Source organism: Ambystoma mexicanum, chromosome 9, assembly GCF_040938575.1.
Source record: "Ambystoma mexicanum isolate Mex_15411 chromosome 9, UKY_AmexF1_1, whole genome shotgun sequence".
NCBI lineage: Eukaryota > Metazoa > Chordata > Amphibia > Caudata > Ambystomatidae > Ambystoma > Ambystoma mexicanum.
Genome location: NC_090931.1, coordinates 554,809,583 through 554,826,602, shown reverse-complemented (window position 1 = coordinate 554,826,602; position 17,020 = coordinate 554,809,583).

The following is a 17,020-nucleotide window of genomic DNA, read 5'->3' as shown; positions in this document are numbered from 1 at the left end:
CAAAAAATGTGTGGGACCCCTAATACCAGTTAAATGGGATCCACATCTCTCAGCCTCGAAGGTCAATGTCCTCTTCTTTAAAATCAATATTTGGGTTATATGTCACTAGCCACGGCATTCCGAAAACAACCCCAAATTGAGGAGCCGCAATAAGGTCAAAATGAATACTCTCCTCATGTCCTGCCCCACACCACATCAACATCTCGTGGGTTTGTGTGGTAATGGGACCAGATGTCAAACACAACCTGTCTACAGCCTGTACCGGTTCACCTTACTCCTTCAGCTGGGTGGGTATTCCTAGCTAAGTTGCTAACGTGATATCAAGGAAATTCCCTGTAGCCCCATAATCCACCATGGCCAAAACAGTCTCTTTACTATTGGCAAAAATCAATCAAAGTCACCAGTATATATACATGTGGTGCCTTAAACTGGATCGTATTAGCTCCTGCTGATGGGAATGCCTCCTCCCTGCGCCTCAGTGTAGTTGTTCCCACACTTACCAAGCCCCCTCTTTTCTTGCCTCTGCCTTTTTCTTTTCCAAGGTTCGAGGTGGGGTATTGGGACAATTCCTGATATAATGTCCTGCCTTTCCACAATAAAGGCACAAATGAATAGCTCTCCTCTTCTCCTGCTCTTCTGACGACAATGGTCCCTGTACACTGTCAATTTGCATGGGATCCCCCTGGTCCCCACCTGAGTATCCCCCCACCTCCTTATTCCTGTCCAACCGTACAAATGGCACTCCCTTGGACCTCCTTCATTCTCCTCTCTGCTCACTCAATCTATGATCCACCCTCAGGGCCAAATCTATCAAGGTGCTACATGAGTCGGGTTGTAGTTCCACATGAGCAATCACATCCTTCAATTCCTCTCTCAGCCCTTGATAAAACAAAACCACTTGTTTGGGTTCAGGCCAAGCTGTCTCTACCACTAGCCGATTAAACTGTGTCACATATGTCACCAAATCCTTAGTGCCCTGCCGAATGGCTAGCAACTCCTTATCTTGAGCCAAAGACACATTGCAACGGTCAAATAAACGTGCAAACTCAATAGAAAATCCTCCCCAATCATAAAGTATGGGGTCGTCCTTCTATACTAGGGGAATTGCCCAAGACACTGCGTCCCCAGACAAATAAGAAATAACAAACACTAGGCGTGCTTGGGCGGACTCAAATGCAGTGGGTTTACACCAAAAATGTAATTTACCCTTTGTCAAGAAAGTAGAGAACTTACTAGGATCCCCTGAAAATCTTTCTGGTGCTGCCAAAGGGATACCCCAAGGTGTTGCTGCACCACCACAGTACTTGTTCGCCTATTAGGGCTGGGAGCAGTGGCTGCCGCTGCGTCCTGCTGGAGCAGTGTTCCATGAGCAATGAATCTGCTAACCTGCATCTTCAATGTGGTTGTCTCCTGCCAAGACTGTACCAGCTCCACCTGAAAATCCTGCAGTGCCTTGAGCACCTCTGTTAAGGGTGGAGGGGATGCCATATGGCTTAGGTGGCATTATTTTCCCACTCTTGAGGGGGGGGGTTGGTGATTATGTCACACCCCTGGGGTATCACGCAACTCCTTCCTGACCATGGAAGCCAAATGCAGTTGATCCCTCCCAACCTGGTTGCCCGGGCTCCTGATTTGTACCAACAGGTAACCTCGAGGCAGACAATTGGGGGGGAGAGGGTTAAAGAGAAGTTGTGGATAGGGAAGGGGTTTTTAGGGTAACCGGGAAGAGGGGTAGGGCTTGGAAAGATGGATGGGTGCAAGGAATGCAAGCGAAAAACACACACACAACATGAAATGTGAGCAACGACAATAGCCCTCCTTGGATAGGACTCTCTTGTCTCCTGACCTTCCTCATACTTAACATAACATCATCCTTCTTAATTAGGAAGATATTCTCCTAGAACCTACACTCTTGGACTTTCATTCTCTAGCAAAGCGACTAACATATGCACATGGCGTTCAGGAGACTCCTGAACAAGCAGTAGCACAAACCATAAGACAGAAAACACAAGTCATGACATTAGCCATAATGTTCACTGACAGCGTGCTCGCCTCCTGCCCTGGTCTCCTTAATGCGGTCACCCGGAACTTGCTACCACAGTTTATGGTCGTGGATTAGTACGAGGTCTGCACGCCTCTCCAGGGGCACACGTAAGCAAGCAGCAACAGACAACATAGCGTGCCCTGAGAGCGCAGGTTCTTTCCCACTGTGCTCCTGAAAATGTTACAAGCTTCACAGAGCTAAACTAATTAGTGTTCATAGTATCGCCGTGATAATCAGCACATACTCTGTGCTTCTGCACCGTTCCCCTCCTTTCCCCGTTCTCCACCCCTGACAATCTCAGTGTGTGCTTAACTGAGGCCTGGGGGGGCGGAGGGCACCTCCCCAGGCAATGTAACACCTGCGTTGAGCGGGCAAGCTGCGGTCTCTGGAATTCCTGCTGTATCACCGGAAAAGAGAAGAGAGGGCAGCGGTGACTCCTCACACCTGCTGAACTGCCTCTCACCCCTCTTCACCGCCTCAGCCCTGGTCCATTGATATGCAGTCCTGCTCTCCTCCGGCCTGTGCCTGCAACGCCCAAAATCATCACCAAGCAGCACTGGCCGGGGAGGAGCGTAAATACCTTAATCCAGCGTGTGCATGCGTGCACTGCAAAACCCCATGTATTCATGGGTACCATAGTTTTCTGTGTCCCGCAGCCCGCAAACAGCCTTGCCGAGCTCTGCCCAGGCCCTTTTTCCTCACAGCCACCTAAGCCCTCTTCTTCATCAAAGCCCATTAGGGATTCTGGAACACGTAGTTCATTTTAAGGAAATTAGGTTTTTCCACTCCTTTTACATTGTTAAAGGTAGTTTTAATTTCCTTAATATTTTTAGAAGAGGGATTGTGGGTTTTAGTCTTATCAGAGACAAATGGTATAGAAAAGTCCACAATTTCTTGGCATTGAGGATGAGATTTTTTTTTTAGGGATACAAAAGACCTGTTCTTTTGATATAAAAGGTTGAGGGGGTTTAACCTGGGAGTTTACCATTTTGGCCTTACTAGGAGGTTGGGTTTCTATTAAATTAACAATAAACCAAAGCCTCCCCTGACATAGTGGTAAGAGTATCACTCTCAGAGGAAAAATACCATGTCTCATCACATTGGATCTCCTCACTACCCTGGGCCTTGTCTCCACTCAGGTGATGCTCCTGCAGTACACCACCCCCAGGATTGGGATCAGGAGGCGTCTGCTCTCTCTTGGCCACCTGGGGGAGACTCTAGGCAGGGTTTTGGTGAGGGATCTGCAGCATTCCCCACACCAGTCACCTGGAACCTCATGGTTGTCCTATTAAAAATAACTCAAGCTGAGTTGCGACATTTGGGGAAGAGTTGTGAAAGCTGGTTGAAGAAAAGTTACAATTCTTTCTGCATATCACCTTCCTGAACAATACGTATTCATATTTCTGTCTTTACTTTCCGTTTGCAAGACTTTGGAGCTTCCTTATTTAATTTCACAAACTACATGTCCCACAGTGCACCTTGTGGCAGTTCCTATTCCCTGGCTACTTCTATGCAGCAGTCTTAGAACTACAATCCCCAGAAGCCTTAGAGATCATTGCTGCTTTCACTCTCCCAGGACCAGAGAGGGAGGAGGCCAATTACCTTCAGGTGTGCTGCTCCAGGTGGTGCTAATTAACCTGCTTTAGCACAGGGCAGGTCAGTATTTAAGCAGCTGCCTGCAAGCGCACAGGTCTCTTGCACCTGGAACCTCCTACTAGTATCACCAGGGAACACTTCCCTCACTGCTGCTTCCCGCTGCACGAACTCTGCACAATGAAATGTTATTGGTCAATCGTCTCTTTCTCACGATTCCCGCCACGCGAACTCTGCAGCAGGAAGAGTCAAAGACAAAGGCTCTCAAGACCCGGCGGGGTTTCTGGCGTTTCAGTGATCCCGGTGTCTTCTCTCGCCTCAGGCTTCCCTCTCAGATGCAACCACGGCCAGCGATGCTTCCGCTTTTCCACTGCTCTGCTTCTCTCTCTCCTCCACTCACTTCTGATTCCTTCACCTGAGTGGGCTTTTTAAGCCTCTCAGTCCCCTTCGGGTGTAGGTCATCTACACTAATTAGGAGATCACTCCACTAGTAGTGTACCTCTGCATCCCTCTTCCTCGTCCCACTACTGAGGGAATTATGGGACTTGAAGTCCCTGGCACAAGGTTATTTTTCTAACTCTTTGTGCTTTGCTGATTTGCCCAGTATGTTCTGGAACATTCTTTGAAGGACTATTATACAAATCAGTTAACAGTTTGGCTTGAAAAGAGGAATAAGATTTTCTAGGTTTTTGGCGATTAGTATTCAGACTTCTTTGCATTTCCCCATTTTGAGTTAGGGAACGATTTAGCTTTAGGGGTTTGAGATTGGGTTTTATTCACATTTGTACCACAGGAGCTTTAACTGATTTTACCCACATTTAGGTGTTCAACAAGTGGAACAGTTAGATTATGTGGCAACAAGCAATTAGGTATTCTGGCATTTGTAATACCTCTTCCTTAGAGGAAGGTAAATACTGCGCTCACCCAAGCCTCCAGGTAAGGCGCGTACCAGCCCTTTTTACACATGAACATCTTGGAAATATGACACCTTTATTATTTTCCTGTGTACATTTACACAGGTTTATAGCAGAGGGCAGTGCAAAGATCAGGTTACTTGACACAAACCAGAACGCTTCTTTTGATTTTTATCTACATGGATGTCAATGCAAGCTATGCCATGGATAAAAGCCTCTGAAACAGAATGCATTTCTCTCCAGCCTTTCAAAAAATGAAACTGCACACTGTGATTAATGGTTTATTTCCATTCAACTTCTGCTGTGTTACTGCTAAAGGAGCAAACAGCACTGTGCATATTTATTTTCCTGGTATTTTAGAATTGTATAATTAATTATGGAAAACTAAGTTGCAATTGAGAATTAAGATTTTATAACAATTGCTTATTTTCCAGTGAAAGCACACCAGTATTTCACATTTGTGTTTTTCAGAGTTCCTGTGCTGTGTGCATAATCATGCGGAGGCAGATCATTTTTACACTTTTAATTTAAAATCTAATTATAAAAACAGTGTGCAGAATGATGGCTATGCAGTCTAGTTTACATCCATTCAACCTTGCAGTCAATGAGGTACATTACTATAAATGGTCAGTGGCAGCAGAGTCTTTGCTCATGGGTGAGCGATTGTCATTACAACACTCACAGGTGTTCTAGCCTCTCAAATCTGCAAGATTACAGTTTAAACATCCAAACCCTGTCCCTCCAGGAAGTGCAAGCACTGTTCAAAAACAAACAAATGAAAGTTACATTTGTAGTTGAAATAGAAACTCAGCAAAACCTATCCATGTGATAATCCAGATAGGTATTTTACTTTACGAAGCGCTTCATACATGGTTCGTCCAACATCTAGGCACTGTGATTATTATACCTCACTCGATACTCAATTAACTGACCTCTGAAGGATGTTAGGCAATAAGATAGCTCAGCCGGTTGAGTCCTCATTGCTGTGATCTGTAGGTTGCAGGTTCGCATCCCGGCAAGGCCAACTCAGCCTTTCATCCTTTCGCGATTGATAAAAGAGTACCGACTTCGGTTTGGTGATAATTGTGATAAATATGGTTTATGTACAGTGCTTTGCCAAACGCGCTATATAAATAACCATTTGACCATGAGATTAGACATAGAATTTAGCATGGAGTCCTTATCTCTCTGCACTGTTGTATCAAAACATTGGCATATGACTTATTAAACAACAAAAGACAATTCTGCTATCGAACCTCAAAACACAAAATGCAATTCATGTTTGCTTTACTGTGTAATTAGCTAGGTTTTTGTTTTTTTAACATTTAAATATGTACAGGAGAGATCAAATGGCCAAACCTTAGAGAAATAATGAAAGCTGTATTCTGCCACAATGCAGAAAGCTGCCGCATAGTAATGATTTCCAAACAGTATTTGCATACGTTGGCTGTATGTCACATACATTTTACTTTGTTGCAAAGGAGAAAAGCCATTTTTACTCTCTTAAAATCACATTTACACTCAAAGTTTAAAAATGGGGAGTAAAATACTCCCATCTCAAAATCTTATCTGGAGCACTGGTCTCACCCCATTGATTCTTGTCACCTCCTGGAGTCTTTTCTCCTCCCAGGTCATCCTCCTGCAGAGCACCACCACAAGGCAGGATCAGGCAGCGTCTGCCTTTCCCTGAACACCTGGAGGAGACTTTAGGCAGGGATTTGGGGAGGGAACCATAGGATTCATCACGTACCCTTCCCTAAAGATCTGACCTTCCGGTGCAGTTTCCTTTTCCTCTTTTCCATCTTTAGTCTCCCCCATATACACAGTGGAGTCACATGCTTTCCAGTCCCATACTGGGTCATCTATAAATAACTCTTCTTGGATCCAAGTGTTTGGACGAGAATAAGACGGAAATACCTTTTTAGATGTCTGGTCAAGATTTTTAACGTTTTCACTTTCATCTGGGCAGAGTTTTCGTGGGACGTCTTGACGAGCACCTGTTTGTTTTTTTCCTTTGAGAATATGGAATTCGTCTTAGAGCTATGGACAGATGAGGCATTCATTGCTTCAATGAAATCACTGTGCTCCAAAGCATGTCCTCTGGTCCATCTGCTATCTCTGAATTACCACACCACTCGGGTGCCCAACATGGCGGAGCCAGGTGGGGGAGCAAGCACCCATCTTGGGCCCTCCCCTGTACATGTGCAAGTATGCCTCCACCTTTGCCTGCTTGACCAATCAACAAGCAAGACTGGTAATTAAAAATCCATTACATGTTTGTGGACAAGAGCAGACTTTTGGCGCATAAACGCCACTCTGTGCCACAGGTTGCTATGCAACCAAGGTCTGGGCCCAGGGCCCACACATGTTCCGCCCCCTCGCTTGTCAGTGTCTTACTGAAACCCCTGCAGCCCCGGCGGGAGAGAAAAATGAAGACGGATCACTGCATGGAGAGGCGCTTGTAGGAGTGAGTGTGCCTGTGAGAGTGTGTGTTTCAGTGACTGTCCATGCGAGTGCAACACATGCGTGTGTGCCTGCTTCGTGGCCTTCATGGGTCATAGAGGCAGCATGAATTTTTCTTTTTTCAGTGGTGGCATATATTGAGTACTGAGGCCATCATGATCATGTGGTACAATGGCATGCTGGCACATATTGTGGGCACCATCATGGAAGGGTCTTACAGTGACAATACTGATGTGGGCAATGACATCATGAATATCTCCTCTGCAGTCTCACTGCTGACATATCTCAGGGAACAGGCAGGGCAAAAGTATTGTAGAGGGCAATGCTGACATATAACTTGGGCACAGGCATCATGAAAATATTGTACAATGTTCCTGTGAACTGTTGGTGACCTGGTATACACCTATCGGATTTTTTCATGTTACCTTTTTTTTTTATTGAATTAGTTGAATTTAATCAACCTTACAATAATTACCCTATAGAAACGATTGTAAATTGTATGGCTTTCCCTGTTTTTCTCAAAAAGTGAGCTGTATAATTAATATGTCAGCCCATTATTTTAAACATGCCCCCAGGGAGAAAAGCAGTCAACCCGCACCTATGTTAGTTTAGGCTCTCTCGCTGTGCTCAGTCTCTTGCACTAATTTGGGGAAAACATAGAGGCGCCTTTGTTGAATAAAACACTCGTCCATAATGGCCTTGAATACTTTAAAATGGACGTGGCCCTCAGGACCCCAGCATCCTGCTGTGGCCTCAAAAACTGCATCTGCCGTTGCCGCCCACTCACTCCCCTCAACTCCCCCAACCCGCCCCCACACAGGGAATCCTAGAAGCACCCGGGGGATAACAAAGGGGGAGGGGGCATGGGACTCACAGGTTACTCCTTCACTCCTGGGAAATCACAGTTGTAAAATACAAACAAATGGTATTTAATGTCAGAAATAAATAATGTTCCCCGGACAAATGCAGTGTTCTACCTCTGTACCACCAGGTCTCCTCAATAGTGTGCTCCTTCTGGGCGGTCGTTGTATGGCAGCGATGAGTTATGTCTAGAGGGAAAGTGCCTTTACAGAGGCCTCTCTCGTGTATCGATGCTAAGATATCTGCTGCGTGTTTACATTCTGGTTGTCCACAGATACCTTTGTGGACAAAGGCAAAGGCGGGGCAGCGTACAGCTCCCAGAATGACAGCGACGGCAGTGTCAAATTTCGGCGCAGAGGACGTCCAATACAAAAAGAAATCCACATTCAATACACTGGACACAAAGAAAGTAAGCCGGGCGCACAAAATATTGGTGCCGGAAACGGAAATCAAATGGTTTTAGAAACTATTATATAATGAAGGAGACGTCACAGATAGGGCAGGCACTCGTTTGCAGCTTGAATCGATTTATGACATGACAACGCGGTGTGATCTAGTTACTAAATATTGACCGAGGATACGGTATAAAATGACAATCGAAGCACTTCTACAGACTCTAGCACACCGCAATGTATACCGTTGGCTGCCGTCTTTCAATCCCCTCAGTGTTTATAGCTTACCTCCCCGCATGGAAGGCGGGCTCAGACAATGTGCTTCAGGGTCTCATGGACCACAGAAGAAACACAGCAAAGGCAAAATATCGCCTGTTTTTAATGTGTATGTTTTTACAGATGGGGTGGTGACCCATGGAGTGGATGGATGTGTGATTTCTTTGGATTAATGTTTGGATTTTTGGGTTTATGATTGCATGTGCATGGTTGGAGAGCTGTATTATAAGGGGCGTTTGTTGCATCTGCATAGCAGGACTTTCACCATACGGTCAGATAGGGAGTACTACCATTCAGTACTCCACTCATATCTGATGTCGGTACAATATGATCCCCAGCTACTCATGTCCCATGTATTTCAGTCCTATGCCCAAGTACACCTACATGCCAGCGCCCAGGAGCCATTTATGTGTGAAAACTAGTATTCACTGCTTGAAATAGAAAAATGGAATGGCAGCTACTCACCCGCCTGGGCCTGTACTAGCGAAGGTTTGCTCTGCGTCATAAAGTTCGCAGATGGGTGTTTTTGTAAGTGAAAGTACAATCTTTGCACCACTCTGCAAAGCTTCCCTGCCTCTTTACCACTACTACCCCCTCTCTCTGTCTGCTCCCTCCTTTACTACGGATATTTCTCTGACTCCTATCCTCTGCATTTCTTACAAACTCTTTTATTCTTTGATTCTAAGCCTCCCTTTTATGCCTTCTTTTTTTATCTCTTGATTCCTTCACACCTTCTTTTTTGCTCTCTGAGGCAGATAGTCACCCTCTCGCCCTGCTTCACTGGGTTTCTTGTTTACATTTCTCCATATTTGGATATATTGTGAACTGTCTCCCACGCTCTCTCTCAATTGTTTATTTCATGTTTTCATTTTTTGTCTCCGTTTCGTTGCATCTCTTTCAAGCATTTGCTCACCTATATATATTTGCTCGTTAGGTTATTTCTTCCCCTCACTCCTTCCTTCTCCGTGGCCTCCTTTTGTGTCTCTTATTTTGTCATGCCCCTCTTACCTTCTAACTCTCTCTAAAACACACTGTCCTTTTATTCACTCTCTCTGACGCCCATTTTCTCTCTCCCAGCGTGCTCTTTATTTGCCTGTCACACAAATCTTCCCATTTCTGCAACACTATTTCAGTCAAAATAGCTTTCTTCCGGCCTCAGCCATACGAGCACAGCACATACAAAATACCAATTCATATAAAGAATAGTAACACACCAATTCCCGCCCTACTAGTTGCAAGTGTAAAGGGCCAGTGTGATTTACTTCAAAAACACATTAAAAACATGATTAAACTAAATACATAGTCAAAGAAATATGTACATTGTTCAAAGCCCATGCCCCAATTATAAATGCTAACAATAAAATTTATCAAAAGTCATTGTATTGTGATGAATCCAATGGTGTCATCACTTTCCCAGTGGTGACCATTGCCTATGTGTCCAGGGAACGGCAGCCGCTAACTGATCCTGAACCTGGAGATGGCTATAGGAGGGAGGATCACATGGGGGGAGACAGCCTCTGGGGGAGTGGCAGGGCACCATCAGATGAGAAATGGTATTCCCCTTCTTCTTTTGAGGATTCCCCATCAATGCCAAATGTCTTAATGGCATATTGTTATATCTCCCCTCATCCGCTTAGAAAGGGTAATGAAGACCTTCTGACAAGGTCTGTATGCAAGCTGTCAAAATCTGACTTGCCTTTTAAGACTCATGAAAACACCTTCTCAGACTCTACCTACAAGTCATCCAGAACTCACTTGCCCTTAAAGATCATTACGAACACTTACCCAGACTTTACATGCAAGACCTCTAGAATGGAGTACCATTCCCATAACTACAAGAATACTGGGACGAGGACGATAAGCCGAGTAATGCAGTGCAAAGAAGGTCAGGAGCACAAGCTGCACTCTATTTGTTGAAAGCGCATACCTCTGGCTGGGAAATTTAAACAGCAAAAGCAGCTGGCGGAAGCGCGTTGCTAGTAGGAGAAAGCTGCTCCTCTTGGTATGGACCAAGAGCTCATGGGGCTCGAGAGTATTTCATTGAGCCAACCGGCTTGAGGAAGAGGAAAAGGAAAGCTGACCACAAGAGAGAACATGCTGCAGGAACGCCAGAAGCCGACTGAAGGCTCCTGGGTGTTTGCAGGTGTTGAGAGGCAGTGTATGCCTTACCAAAGCCCAAAATGAAGCAGAAGCGCCCAGCAGGAACTGCGAGAGGCAGAGAAGCAGAGGAATAGAGGTGGCGAGACGGAAGGAAACGTCAAACAACCACCACCAGCTTACTGCTGGAGAAACAGAGTGCACCAGCAAGAGCCAGTGATACCACCCAAGTGAAGCGAGTACCCGGGCGTATTGGCAGCCATTCCAAACCCGAATAATTGTTAATGAAGGAAATGAAGCATATGAAGCATATGAAAAAGAAAGAGCAAGTGAGCATTTCTTTAAGAGGGAGAATGGAACAAAAGTAAGAGACTTTCAAGTTTCTGAGTGTATGCAACACACATAAAAGAAAAGCCCAGGCAGGATAGAAGCCCAGGCAGGATAGTATACCAGACAGATACAATATCCCATAAAGCAAATTTAAAAGAACATCTAGTTTGGCACTGTGCGCAGAGCCCATATGAGAAAAGCCCTGGCAGGAGAGTATACCAGGCATACAGGAATTGTGTGCAGAGCCCACATGAGAAAAACCCTTGCAGAAGAGTACACCAGGCATATTAAAACTGCAAGGAAAATACAAATATAAGAAAGACCTGGCAGGAGTACATACCAGGCAGTTGCAAGTGTGTGCAGATAAGAAAGCCCTGGCAAGAGAGTATATGAGGCAGTTGCGAGTGTGTGCATGCTAGAAAAGCCGTGGCAGGAGAATATACCAGGCAGTTGCAAATGTAGTTATAGAAGAAAGCCCTGGCAGGGAAGCACACCAGGCAAGGACAAGCTGAACAGTGTATATGAAATACATCACCTAAAGAGGTCCAGAGAAGGATATATCAGGATTAGCAAAAAGGCTGTGTGAAACCAAAGAGAAGAGGAGTGAAAACCTGACAAAGGAGTACACCAGGTTCTACCAAGATACATACTCACAGACAAGTTGTTTTGTGTACTAGTTGTATTGTTGATCAAGAGAAGAGGAGTGGACACCTGGCAAAGGGGTACACCAGGTCCTACCAAGATACAAACTCACAGCCAAGTTGTTTTGTGTACCAGCTGTGTTGTGGATCAAGAGACGGGGAGTGAAAATCTGGCAGGAGAGTACACCAGGTATCCTAACAAGATAAAGACAAACAGCCAAGTTGTTCAGAGTACCATTTGTGTTGTTGATGAAGACAAACACAAAGAACTGATTATCTTGAATATAAAACAGAGTGGAGAGATATTCAGGGAAAGGGAACCAACCTCTGGAACAAGGAATCCTTCTGGAACCTTTTGTGTTGGAGTTACACATTTTACTTTTTGAACATTTATACACTACCGAGGCTAAAGACATTACCCTTTTCACTTGAGGTTAATTTTGTTAGAATGTGAAGGTCAGAATAGTACTTTGGACACAGGATGTTTTACTTTGGACATTCTGACATCCAACCAACCCTTAGTTTTGTTTGAGGTAGGGAAACGCCTCTTAGTGTAGGGACAGAGAGGCATTTCACAATCCCCTTTTCTTTTGTCAATAGAGGTTTATGGCCAAAACCATAAGTCTCTGTGTCCGTGTGTCATTCCTGGTTCCTCACAGTAGCTTCATTAGACAGTGGTGGAGCCAACCACTGTCCTGCTTTGCTCTAATCAGTAACACCCTAAATAAATACAAGACAGCATTTGAGATGATCGCAATTGAATAAGTCCTGCAGCATGTGCTAATTGCCTCTTTGACTGTCCTATTACTGTTACGAAGTTCGTTGGTCGTGTAGAGTATGAACAACCCCTCTGTCCCAAAGAAACACCCTGACAACACCAGAAATACTGTCAGCGTGATTATTAAGGCCACAGGTGGAAGTCCCCAAGCCAGGACGCGGGACAGCCGGAAGAACCCCTTGAGCGCTGTAAGGCAAGGTACAATGGTTATGTAAGTAGGAAAGCAGGACACAATCTTCCCAAATGCAAATACCAAAACACTGGAATACCTGTGAGGACTTGTGTCTTTCCCAAGGCTGAAAGAGGCGTGAACCTCCAGACTGTGGCTGGACAAGGCTGTAAGGTAGAGCAGGTAACCACCTATTGTAGGACCGAGGTCCTAATGAAACACGTGATCCGTAGAGAACTCCAGGCAGTCCGAGGTCAGAAAACAGATGATTCAATGTTCCAGAGCCAATGAAGGGTTAAGCAAGGACAATCCGTGTAACAAGCGTAAGTCGGCAATAGGCAATCCAAGTTCCAGAGTCAGTGAAGGGTTAAGCAAAAACGATCCGTGGAGCAAGCGTAAGTCGGCAATAGGCAATCCAAAGTTCCAGAGTCAGTGAAGGGTTAAGCAAAGACGATCCGTGGAGCAAGCGTAGGTCAGAATAGAACAGGTCCTTGAACGAAGAGAGAGCGTCACGTGATCCTAGTTGAAACAGCTGTGAAGCAACGCCTTCGGTTTTCGAACTCCTTTTATCCCTGGAAGGGACGCACGTGACAGTATCACGTGAGAAGTGAACCGAAAGCGTTGTAGCGTTGCTAGGCAACTAAGAGTCACGTGATCCGTGACGCGCCGGGCAGCGCCGGTCTCCGCGAAGGATGTGAGTTCCTGGAGTGAAGGAGTCTCCACTTGGTTTGCCACAGCCGTGAAGGGCGATAAACGCCAGCTCCGCCAAACATGCCATGCCGGGCCCTGTTGTGTGAAACGTGAGTGGGAAACGAAGTACATGAATCTGAGCGTGTATGCCGGGAAGCGCGGATAGAGGTAGACGCGGAGGGGCGTGTCCTTGACGTAGTAGGAAGCGGTGTGACAGAATCCCCCCTCAAAGGCCCATGACCACGTGGGCTAGCAGGGTTGTCCCTATGAAACCGCGATACCAGAAGCGGAGCCCGGACATCCCGGGAGGGAACCCAGGAACGATCCTCGGGACCATAGCCCAGCCAGTCCACCAGATATTGAAGGCGACCCCGATGGTAACGGGAACCAAGGATAGCACTAACCTAAAAAACGTCCTGGGAAGACACAGAGACAGGGGCAGGCGGGACAAGGACACGAGTGGGAGCAAGGTACGGTTTGATGAGAGAGGTATGGAACACCGGGTGGATCCGCCAGGAAAGGGGAACAGAGAGTTTGAGAGCCACGGGATTCAAGACCTTGGTAATCCGGTAAGGGCCCACAAAACGGGGCAACAGTTTGCGACAACCAGGGATCCGCAAATGTCTGGTCGACAGCCACACCCGGTCGCCCACCTGATACTCCGGAGCCTTCGCCCGCTTGCGGTCAGCCTTAGTCTTCATCACCGCTTGGGCTTCACGGAGATGGACCAGTGTCTGGGCATGCACACCGGCCAGATCGCGCACACAGGCATTAGCAGCAGGAGTGGCAGAGGGGAAATCAGGGAGCGGCAGGGTGCGCAGATGTTGTCCATACAGAGCATAAAAGGGGGAGAAACCAGTGGTCGAATGACGGGAGTTGTTATACGCAAATTCAGCGAGGTATAACAGTTTGGACCAGGAGTCTTGGTACTGAAGGGACAGGCACCACAAGTACTGCTCTAGAGCCTGATTCACCCTCTCGGTCTGCCCATCGCTCTCAGGGTGATAAGCCGAAGAGAAGCGAGCATCTATACCCAGGAGTTTGGTGAGCGCGCGCCAGAAACAGGACGTGAACTGCGATCCACGGTCTGAGATGATGACCTGCGGTAAACCAAAGAGACAGAAGATAGTTCTAAAGAACAAGCGAGCCAGGGTTGGGGCAGACGGTATGCCTGTGCAGGGGATAAAGCGGGCCATTTTGGTGTATGAATCGACGATAACCCATATGGTATCGTAGCCTTGTCTGCGGGGCAGGTCGGTGATGAGATCCATAGAGATGGTGCGCCAAGGCCTGGGAGGTACCGGTAACGGTAAGAGTAGCCCTAAAGGCCGTCCCCTGCATGGTTTGCATTGCGCACATATGGAGCACATGTTAACATAGTGTTCAATGTCTTTCCTCATGGAGGGCCACCAGCACCAACGTTGTAAAAAGTCTAAAGTGCGTTGTTGCCCTGGATGGCCGTTTATAGCAGCATCATGTGACCAGGCTATGCCTGGTTGCGTACATCGCATGTAGGGAGGAACAATTTGCCTTGGATGAATGGTAACCCCTCGTGAAGGGCAACGTCCCATTCGGTGAGTGCATGAGGATTTTGGGAAACCCATTGTCTAATGTCAGTAAGCATGGTGGGAGATGGTGTACACATACAGATAATATGGCCTTTTCCTAGTAGTGTGTCGGGGAACAGAGACAATGACTCCCCACCAGGAGAACGGGATAAAGCATCAGCCTTGCCATGGATGCGACCTGGTCTGTGTTTGACTACAAAATCAAAGGCGGCAAAGAAGAAATGCCAACGCACCTGCCTGCTGTTTGCACATTTCAGGGAGGCCAAGTCTTGTAAGTTTTTGTGGTCTGTATATACCACCGTCTGATACTTTGCCCCCAGGAGATGATGTTGCCACGCTTGTAGAGCGTCCTTGATGGCCAATAACTCTTTCTCGGTTACAGTATAGTGTGATTCGGCTGCCGAGAATTTTCGTGAGTGATAGGCTACCGGATGCAAACAACCCGTGGTTGGGCAAGGCTGAGACAGTACCGCACCTAGAGCAAACGAGGAGGCATCTGCCTCCAGAATGTAGGGGAGGTCGGGATCGGGGTGTTGCAAAACAGGGGCAGAAACGAACCTGGCCTTGAGTGCCTCGAAAGCCTTCTGATGTGTAGGGGTCCAAGAGAACGGGACAAGAGGGCTGGTCAAAGCGGTCAGAGGAAAAACGATAGAAGAGAAGCCGGCGATGAATCGCCGGTAAAAATTAGCGAAGCCGAGAAAGGACTGGAGTTGTTTGATGTTAACGGGAGTTGGCCATTCAGTGACAGCACGAACCTTAGACAGGTTCATGGACAAGCCCCCAGGGGAGATGTGAAAACCCAGAAACTCCACTTCCTTTGAATGAAATAAACATTTTTCAGGTTTGGGGAACAAGGCGTTTGCCTTGAGGCGAGAGAGTACCTCCCTAACATGACCGACGTGTTCCTCCAGGGAGGATGAGTATATCAAAATATCATCCAGATATACCACCACGAACGTATCCAGGACATCCGAGAACACGTCGTTGATGAATCGTTGGAACGTCGCGGGAGCATTACAAAGCCCAAAGGGCATCACTGTATATTCGAATAAACCCTGTCGGGAGCAGAACGCCGTCTTCCACTCATCCCCAAGCCGCATACGAATCAGGTTGTACGCTCCTCTTAGGTCCAGCTTGGTGAAGACAGAAGCCTTAGTCAACCTGTCCAGCAGCGTGGATATGAGCGGAAGCGGGTACCTGTTTTTTACGGTGATGGAATTTAACCGTCTGTAGTCCACACATGGATGAAGATCGCCCTCCTTCTTTGGCACAAAGAAGATCGGACTGGCAACTGGAGAACAAGAAGGCCGTATGTGACCCAACTTCAAAGCCCGATGTATGTATTCCTGAAGGGCTTGCTCCTCTGACTGTGACAACGAATAGACCCTACCCCTGGGAATGGGAGCCTCCGGAACCAGGTCAATCGGACAATCGTATGGTCTATGTGGGGGTAGACCCTCAGCAGTGGCTTTATCAAAAACCATATGGAAATCGTGGTAGGCAACGGGTATGTTAGCTGTAACGGCCCCCACGGCGTGCGAAAGCACAGGGTCTGGAACAATGTCATCGATATGGGTGGCAGCCATGGCACCAAGGATCGTGGCAGGAGTGGACAGCGGGTCAGCTTCGATGAGACAAAACTGTTGACACACCTCGGATTCGAACGTGACTTGTCCGTTTCCCCAATTGATCAACGGGTTATGTTGCCGTAACCAGGGTATTCCCAATATGATACCGAACTGTGGTGTACTGATAAGATCAAACGACATGGTTTCCCTATGGATGTTTTGTATAACCACTTCCATCGGAGCAGTCTGGAACCTGATTGGGCCGGAAGACAGGGAAGTGCCGTCCACGGCGTGTACAGGTTCCGGGTGTTCTTTCCTGACCAGGGGCAGATTGAGACGATGGGCCAAGGGAATATCGATGAAACAACCAGTGGCCCCAGAATCAACTACAATATGAACTATGTGTGTGATCTCCCTAGTGGGCTTCAGTAGGGCATGAACCACCACTGGTCTGACAGGCCCGAAGGTGGGTTCAGAGGGGGTCATAGACAGGCTCGCCGGTGCCCCCTGTATCATGGGCGAGCCTTCGGAAAACCCGAGGTTTTGTTCTTGGGGCGTCGGGGGAATTCCCTTACAAAGTGTCAGTTTAACCCGCAATAAAAACAGGCATTATCGTTTCTCCGACGTTCTCGTTCG